Genomic DNA, 7,716 nt, shown 5'->3' on the forward strand with positions numbered 1-7,716 from the left:
GCCTGCATCTGATACAGAAATTCCAATGGAGACTTCTGAACTCTAACCTCTGACCTCTGACCTCAACCTCCTAGGTCTGGCTCCTGGGAACAGAAGGTAGCTGAGTTCAGAAAGCCTACCTCAACCCTATTTCTACCTGGACACCTGTTTTGCAAATGCAGACTGTGGGTCCCCACCACATGTCACCTGCCACCAGGTGTGATAAGCACAGCCTGCGGGCCTCCAGCAGGCACCACCAGTCAGCAATCAGCCTTGGCTTGATCTCGGGGTGTTTGGGGGGGGTTGGTTTTCTCAGGGGAACAGTAGTCGGTCCCGAGCAGCTGCAACACTCCTACAGCTGTGACTCAGGCCTTCCTATTAATAGCTGGGCTGCCCTGGCTGCAGTCAACGCTGAGTTCCCTCCAGCCCCCAGTCTCATATCCCAGCCTCTTGGGTGACACGTACTTCGCTCCCTGGAAGCCATTCTGAGAGCCCATTCATCCTAAGTGAGCAGCCTGAGTGAATCTAGGTGCTCCAGCGGCTGCAAGTAGCTTCTCGACCTCTCTTCACAACAGCAACAGGATCTTGGAGAGCAAGACAAGGGGGTCTCGGGAGCTCAGGCCCCAAGTATCAGGGCTGGATGGCCTCAGCACCCCAGTAGCTAAAAGTGATGCTGGCACACAGCATTCACTCAGATTGGGGCTGTGAACCTAGCAGGTAAATTCATTTTGTTGCATTTTTGCTGCACAAATAGACTGGCACTTCTTTAAGCTTTTTGTGTCATTCACCTAAAACTAGAGAACATCACCCTCTCCCTCTCTCTCTCCCTCTGTGCTCCTCCCTTTCCATCTACCTCTCCTCCTCTTTCTCCCTCTTTCTTTCCCTTTCTGTCTCCCTCTCCCCTCCCTCTCTCCCATAGAAATATGACTAAGCAAAAGAAAATATTTGAATTGTTGACCAGACCCATTCATCCCCAACATTCCCCATCTGGAATAGAAGCATTCCACATACTAGAAATGCAATCACTTCACTTTCTCTTTGACTGGGATGACAATGCTCTTAAACCTCACAGTTAAGTTTATCAACCCTGCTGCCCTCTGACTGCAGTTCTGCCCTCCACCTTTCTCAGTAAGACATGCAGGGCCCCTACCCTGGCATGGCTCTCTCCTGGGGCTGAACACAGAGCCAGCTCCCCCCCAGCTGGTGCCTGGTCCTTTGCAGACAAGCCTTTTTGAGAGGAAAATACTACGCAGTGGTTCGGGGAGATTCCCCCCCCCCTTGTTTTCCATGGAAAGAATTTTCCTGTCCCACAATCAGAGTGAATGAGTCACCAGCGCTGAGTTGCTAAATAACAGTCATGAGGCTCAAGTCCCCCCAACTATTGGGCACAGCTACTTTGGGATAAAAGCTTCCACTCTAAGCTTTTAAGATAACCAAAGGGGGCAGTACTGAAGCTATTTTTGGAATGTGGGAGAGTAAAACTAAATTATTTTGGTCTTCTTGCTTCAGGGTCGAATAGTTAAGCACTCTGGGAACAGAAACAAAGCCTAGGTATTTTCTACTTTACAGTTAGAGCCATAAGGCAGGCAGTAAATACATTTTTTTCCCCAAAAATGTACAGCTCATAAAACAGCAGGACTTTTCATTCTAATTTCTAGAGACGATTGCCAAAGGCTTCTTGTCCAGCTCTTTCCACTCCAGTAAGACTTTCCGTGACAGACACATCACCCCATGGTTTCACTTGTTTTATTTACCCAAACAGACTCAGGACAGACTTATTAACTAAAAAAAAAAAAAAAAAAAGGAAAGAAAAGAAAAGGCAGCAGTAGCAGCAGCAAGGGTTCACTGCAAATGAATTGGAACAGAAACCATTCGGCTGGAGAGAAAGGATTGGTAGCACATAGTCGTTCTGGCAGAAATTCAAGTGTACATCATTCCAGCAGAAGCCACACCAATTTAGAAGGAAATGTTACAATCAGAAAACAGCAGAACTGGTGAGGTGCAGTTCCTCACTCACTCACTCACTCACTCACTCACTCACTCACTCACTCACTCACTCACTCACTCACTCACTCTCTCTCCTCTCTCTCTTCTCTCTTCTCTCTTCTCTCTCTCTCTCTCTCTCTCTCTCTCTCTCTCTCTCTCTCTCTCTCTCTCTCTCTTCTCTACCCCTGCCTCATGCTCTGTTCCTGCGGGTGGGAGTTTCAAACCTTTCCACTAGCCCTGGGAGTTCAGGTTTTCCAGGCACCCCACTGCACCAGGTTTCCCACCGCAGGCACCCCAGCCCTTTTGGACTCACTGGCAAGAGAACATGTAAAATCCTGTCTGTTGGAATTCAGCAGGAACAAAACTCAAGAACAAGTCCCTTATTTTTCCTTGATGGTAGGGCAGAGAAGAGGACATCAAAGCCAAGACTTTTATCTGTTCAAGGCCTGGGCTCCAGCATGGCTCCACCTCTGGCCTCTTGCTTGCATTCGACGTCATGTCCATATCTTTTTGTCTCACTACAGATGGTTTAGAAAGCTAGTGTATGTCTGCTCTTGGGTTCCCAGGAGAGGTGAGAAGGAAATAAGGGATGACAGGAAAAGAAGGTGGGAAAGATCATTGAGGGTGTGGGGAGATGTGAAGAACATGCTGCAGTTCACTGCAAACTAATAGGTTAAGAGTCAAGCTAAGGGGCCGGAGAGATAGCACAACGATAAGGCATTTGCCTTAGACACAGAAGGACCTGTGGTTTGAATCCCGGCATCCCATATGGTCCCTGCCAGGAGCGATTTCTGAGCATCGAGCCAGGAGTAACCCCTGAGCGATGCCGGATGTGACCCCCCCCCAAAAAAAAAAGAGTCAAGCTAAGCCAGGATGGTATGTGGAATGGAAGGTCCAAGCACTCCCTAAGGTGGGTGGGCCTCAGAAATAAGGTGAGTGAGGGCTGGAGGGATAGTACAGTGGGTAGGGCAGTTGCCTTGCTGTGGGCCAACCTGAATTTAATCTCTGGTACCCCATATGAGCTTCCAAACTCCACCAGGAGTGATGCCTGTGTGTAAGGCCAAGAGTAATAAGCCCTGAGCACTGCCAGTGTGGTTCAAAACAAAGGAACATAAAGAAATGAGGTATTGGAGTCGTTTTATATATATATTATTTATTATATATTTTATATATATTACAAATTATATATCTAATTATATATTTATATATAATATACAATGATATAATATATAATATTTATATTATATAAATATATATGTTATATATATATACACTGTTGTATAATTGGGGTGGATTGGTTGGCTGGGCTATACCTACTGGTGTTCGGGGTGGGGGAGCATATGCAATACCAGAAAAAACAGGGTCAGAACCTTGCAAGACAAGTGCTTCATCCCCTTATACTGTCTCTGCAGCCTATTTCTGAACTACCTACTTCCAAATGAGGTTCCAAAGACATGTGCTCTCCCCAAAGTGTCCCACGATTGGTTTTCAACTGGCTTGTCTTTCCTCAGAATTGGGATATTGGTGTGTGCTGGTCACCATGTCTGTTTGTTTGCTTATTTAAATATTTCAGCTGGAACTGAAGTAACTTCTGCAGTCAATGGATTCATGCGTGTGCAAGGCTCTAAGGGCCATGATAGTTTTTCTCTATTCCTCAATGCTAAGGGTAGGTGCCCAGCAGAAGCATGGGGTGGAGGGGAAAGTTTTCAGTGCAGCACCCTGAACCTTACCTAAGTTTGCAGAAACAGGGTTCCTGGGGAAGTGGGAGATTTAGCTGGCTCTGTGAGTGGCTGAGGTCCAAGAAGGCCTGTCTGATGAGAGATGAGTGAATGAGTAGGAGTCTTACAAACCTAGCTTGATGCCAAGGGCAGAGCTCATCCTCTTGGGTGCAGTACAGCCCTAGTGTTTTGAAAAGGGCTCAGGAGTTTCCACATCAGGGCTAACCCCCTAAGTGTCAGAGGACTCTGGAACCTAATTCTTCTAGTCCCACCAACAAGTCCTGGATCTTTTCTATAGACTCTCTGAGAATTAGTGCTCAGGAAAGTTCTTGTTCCTGAGTATGCAAATTGGGACTATTTCACATGTATCCCAAAGTCTCCCCCTCAAATACATACACAGTTCTTCTTAGAAGGATTGCTGAGTTTCAGCCAAGGGAGTAGGTTTCTGCATATGAAAATGATGGAGGCACAGTCTGAAGAAGGTCTAAAGAATACAGCACATGCTTTGAATGTGGAAGCATTGGGTTCAATCCCTGGCACTACACAGTCCTCCAGCACCGCTGAGCCTTCACCTCCTCCAATAAAATTAAGTGACAATAATAACAGTAGTAGTAGTAGTAGTTGTTGTTGTAGTAATGTGAGTCAATGCTTCCTATAAGTAATCCACTCCTGATATAAATTAGGAGAAGAAAACATGCTATTTTCTGTAAGTATACTTTAGCCTATAACCAGAATTCAAGGGATTTTGTTTTTCTTTTTTGTGGTGCTGGATTTTGAAATCCCATCTCATGTATGCAAGGCATGTACTTCATCCCTGTGCCATATCCCAGCCTTCAAAAGACTTCTGAATAGTAAAGAGAGTTTCATGGAATTTTTTTTAACTTCAATTTCAGGTACAACAGAAATTCAAGAGAAGTGTAGAAATTGCTATAGAGTGTTATAGAAATGGAATTCTATAAATAGAATTTGGGAAGTCGTAATTTCTAACAGTTACTATTAGCTTTATATTTTTTTTAGTTGTTTTGTAGTTTAGGTCACGGTTATAATAGTGTTTGTGTATGATTTTGCAAAATAGATTGCATCTTCATTCAAATTATTTGTAACTAATGACACAGCTATGAGTCCACTTTCTAATATGTAGAATTATAACTCTTTCTCTGGCAATACCAGCGCTCATTCATCTATGGTACTTCTGCCATCAAGACTCTGCATTGACTCTATAATAATAAAGGATTTAAATGTTCATTTTTGCCACTAACTGTAGGCTCTCTGAGGGAAGAAATCACATTTGATTATCTGTCTTCTCTTGGTTATAGGCATAAAGTTGGAGTACCATGTTTGACAAATTACTAAAGAATAGGTATCACAAGTTTACCACAGTAAATCAAAATGCTAGATAAATCATTTTTATAGTCAAGTAGACTGCTTTAAAACTCCAACTCAAATAAATTACAAATAAATTCCATCTGCTACATATAAACCACTTGAGTGAATGCTTAGAGATTTGGCCTATGAAGAGAAGCCAGCTGAGGAGGGAGAGAAGGGCAGTCACTGCACACGGTCCCCTTCACAGCAGTCCTCAGCCCATCTATGCTCCTAGAGTGCTCAGAACTTGCCAGGCAGTATTCAAGTGCACACACACTTTCTCACACATTCACACTCAGGCACTTTTACACACACACACATACACACACACACACACACACACATACACACACACACACACACACAAATAGAGCTTTTCATCAAGGCACATAAATATAAGGTGACTTTCCTGGAATTTTCTTTTTGTCATTGTTGTTTGTTTTGGGCCTCACCCAGCGGTGCTCAGGGTATACTCCTGGGCTCTACACTTAGAAATCATTCCTGGCAGGCTTGGGGACCATATGGGATGTCAGGGATCAAACTCAGGCAGCCGCTTGCAAGGCAAACTTTCTACTCTCTGTGCTATCACTTTGGCCCCATTTCCTTGGCATTTTTAAATGGCCTGGCACAACAGCTATGTTCTGTTTGGCGCTTTCTGTGTAAAATGTTCTTTTTTTCCTTTACTTTGGCTTTTGTTATAATGTTCTTGATGTCTCTGGATGGGTCAAGCTAGGTGAACTTCATTGTCATTATGGCCTGCTGGTCTCACACTTGGCTGGACAGGGGACATAGTGTACTTAGACCCATAAGTAGGTCAAGTGCCTGAAGATGTGTTTCAGTCATTCACCATTTCAAATTTGGCTCCAGGAAAGATGTATACATATGGGGCCGGGTAGGTGGCGCTGGAGGTAAGGTGTCTGCCTTGCAAGCGCTAGCCAAGGAAGGACCGCGGTTCGATCCCCCGGCGTCCCATATGGTCCCCCCAAGCCAGGGGCGATTTCTGAGCACATAGCCAGGAGTAACCCCTGAGCGTCAAACGGGTGTGGCCCAAAAACCAAAAAAAAAAAAAAAAAAAAAAAAAGATGTATACATAGAGAAGATTTGGTACGCACTGGAAAGGAAATCACAGAATTTCAAAAAGGTTGCAAAGCCTACCTTGGTCCTCTCTGTCCCCATTTGCCTTACAACTTAAACTATGCCTTGATCCACCCCCAGAAAACAACCTCTCACTCATTCTCCTTGGACTTCAGTCATTCTCAGAGGGAGAAGCTAAATAAAGCCATTGCTGCATCTGCTTTCACGAGAAAGATGTCACTGTCACCCAACACAAGTCTCAGCAAGATTCTCTAGTTATTATCCAAGGAAGAAAGTTCCAGACAGCTCACACACTGGCTCACAAAGACAAGTAACTTGCATAAGCCCCAAGCCCTTGTTCCATATATGCACCAGGACAAAGATGAAGTGGAAGATTCACTGACTCAAGGACATGGACTTATTTAGAAATATATATATATATATAAAAAACAGGGATCCAACCAATCGAGGGGCTGTTCCATCCCACCCCACTTGATACATATGATTTCAGATGGAGCACAGCCACCCATTGAGTCCCAGTTCCATGCAGGCTGAGTAAGCTTATTAGCACATTATTTCCTCTCCAGGTCTCAGCAGTCCCATCCATGAGATGTACAATACAGACACAATTGACTGCACAGGTCCAGGGTCCACACTTCCACTCAGATCCCAGCACCTCTAGGACTCTGGGAATGAAGAGGGAGCCATTTGGTTCCATGTTTTGCTGTAACCATATTGACTTTTGTCATCATCTTATATGAAAGCTTCATATAATGATGGGTAATGGAACACAGGTGTGAGTAGAAATTTTTGGGTTATTTCCAGAGCATCACATGGGATATCTGTGGTGCTCCATGAACACCAAATTCCAGTGGAACAGTGAGTCAGGACTCTCAGGTAATGTGCTCCATCTGCAGGTGCAGAGATGAGTGATGATGGAGGTGACTTTCTATTGAAAGCAGAAAGCCTGCTTCCAGGGCATATGGCAGACGCTGAGATTCCAGGAAACCTGGCAGACAGTGAGCAGGTGAGTCAGTGAGTGCTCTCTTCACACCATTGTGGGAGAAACAAGTCTATTCCTCCATAATCTAAGAAATGGTGTCAATCTGGTGATTAGACATGAGAGCTCAGTGACCTGGCACCTACCTGCATTTCAAATGACAACACACCATATGCACACAAAAGAACCAATGTGTGCTCATCATTGTTGACATTGCTTTATTTAGGAAAGCACTCAATAGCAAACACAAACACTACGACAAGTTGAGAAAGAGCCCATGGGAAAAAGAAAAGAAGCTAATATTTCAGTGCTTTTATGCACAATGAACAACTTCCATCTGTACCAGGATACAAATGAGGTTGAGTAAGGAAGGGAGGAGAGTGACTGGCCCCCAGAACAGTTGAAATGAGGGACAACAGCACTGGGTTTTGTTTACTTTCTCAAAGCAATGCACCTCAAAACAAACCAGACATCTGCAAGGTTCTTGTTTTCAAAGTCATTTCAAGTAAAAAGGAGAAGATGTTGCATAATACTAAATCTGGGAACTTTAATTTAGTGCCCCTCAAACTTTTTTGGTTTTGTTTTTGTTTTTGT

This window comes from Suncus etruscus, chromosome 17 (assembly GCF_024139225.1).
Source record: "Suncus etruscus isolate mSunEtr1 chromosome 17, mSunEtr1.pri.cur, whole genome shotgun sequence".
NCBI lineage: Eukaryota > Metazoa > Chordata > Mammalia > Eulipotyphla > Soricidae > Suncus > Suncus etruscus.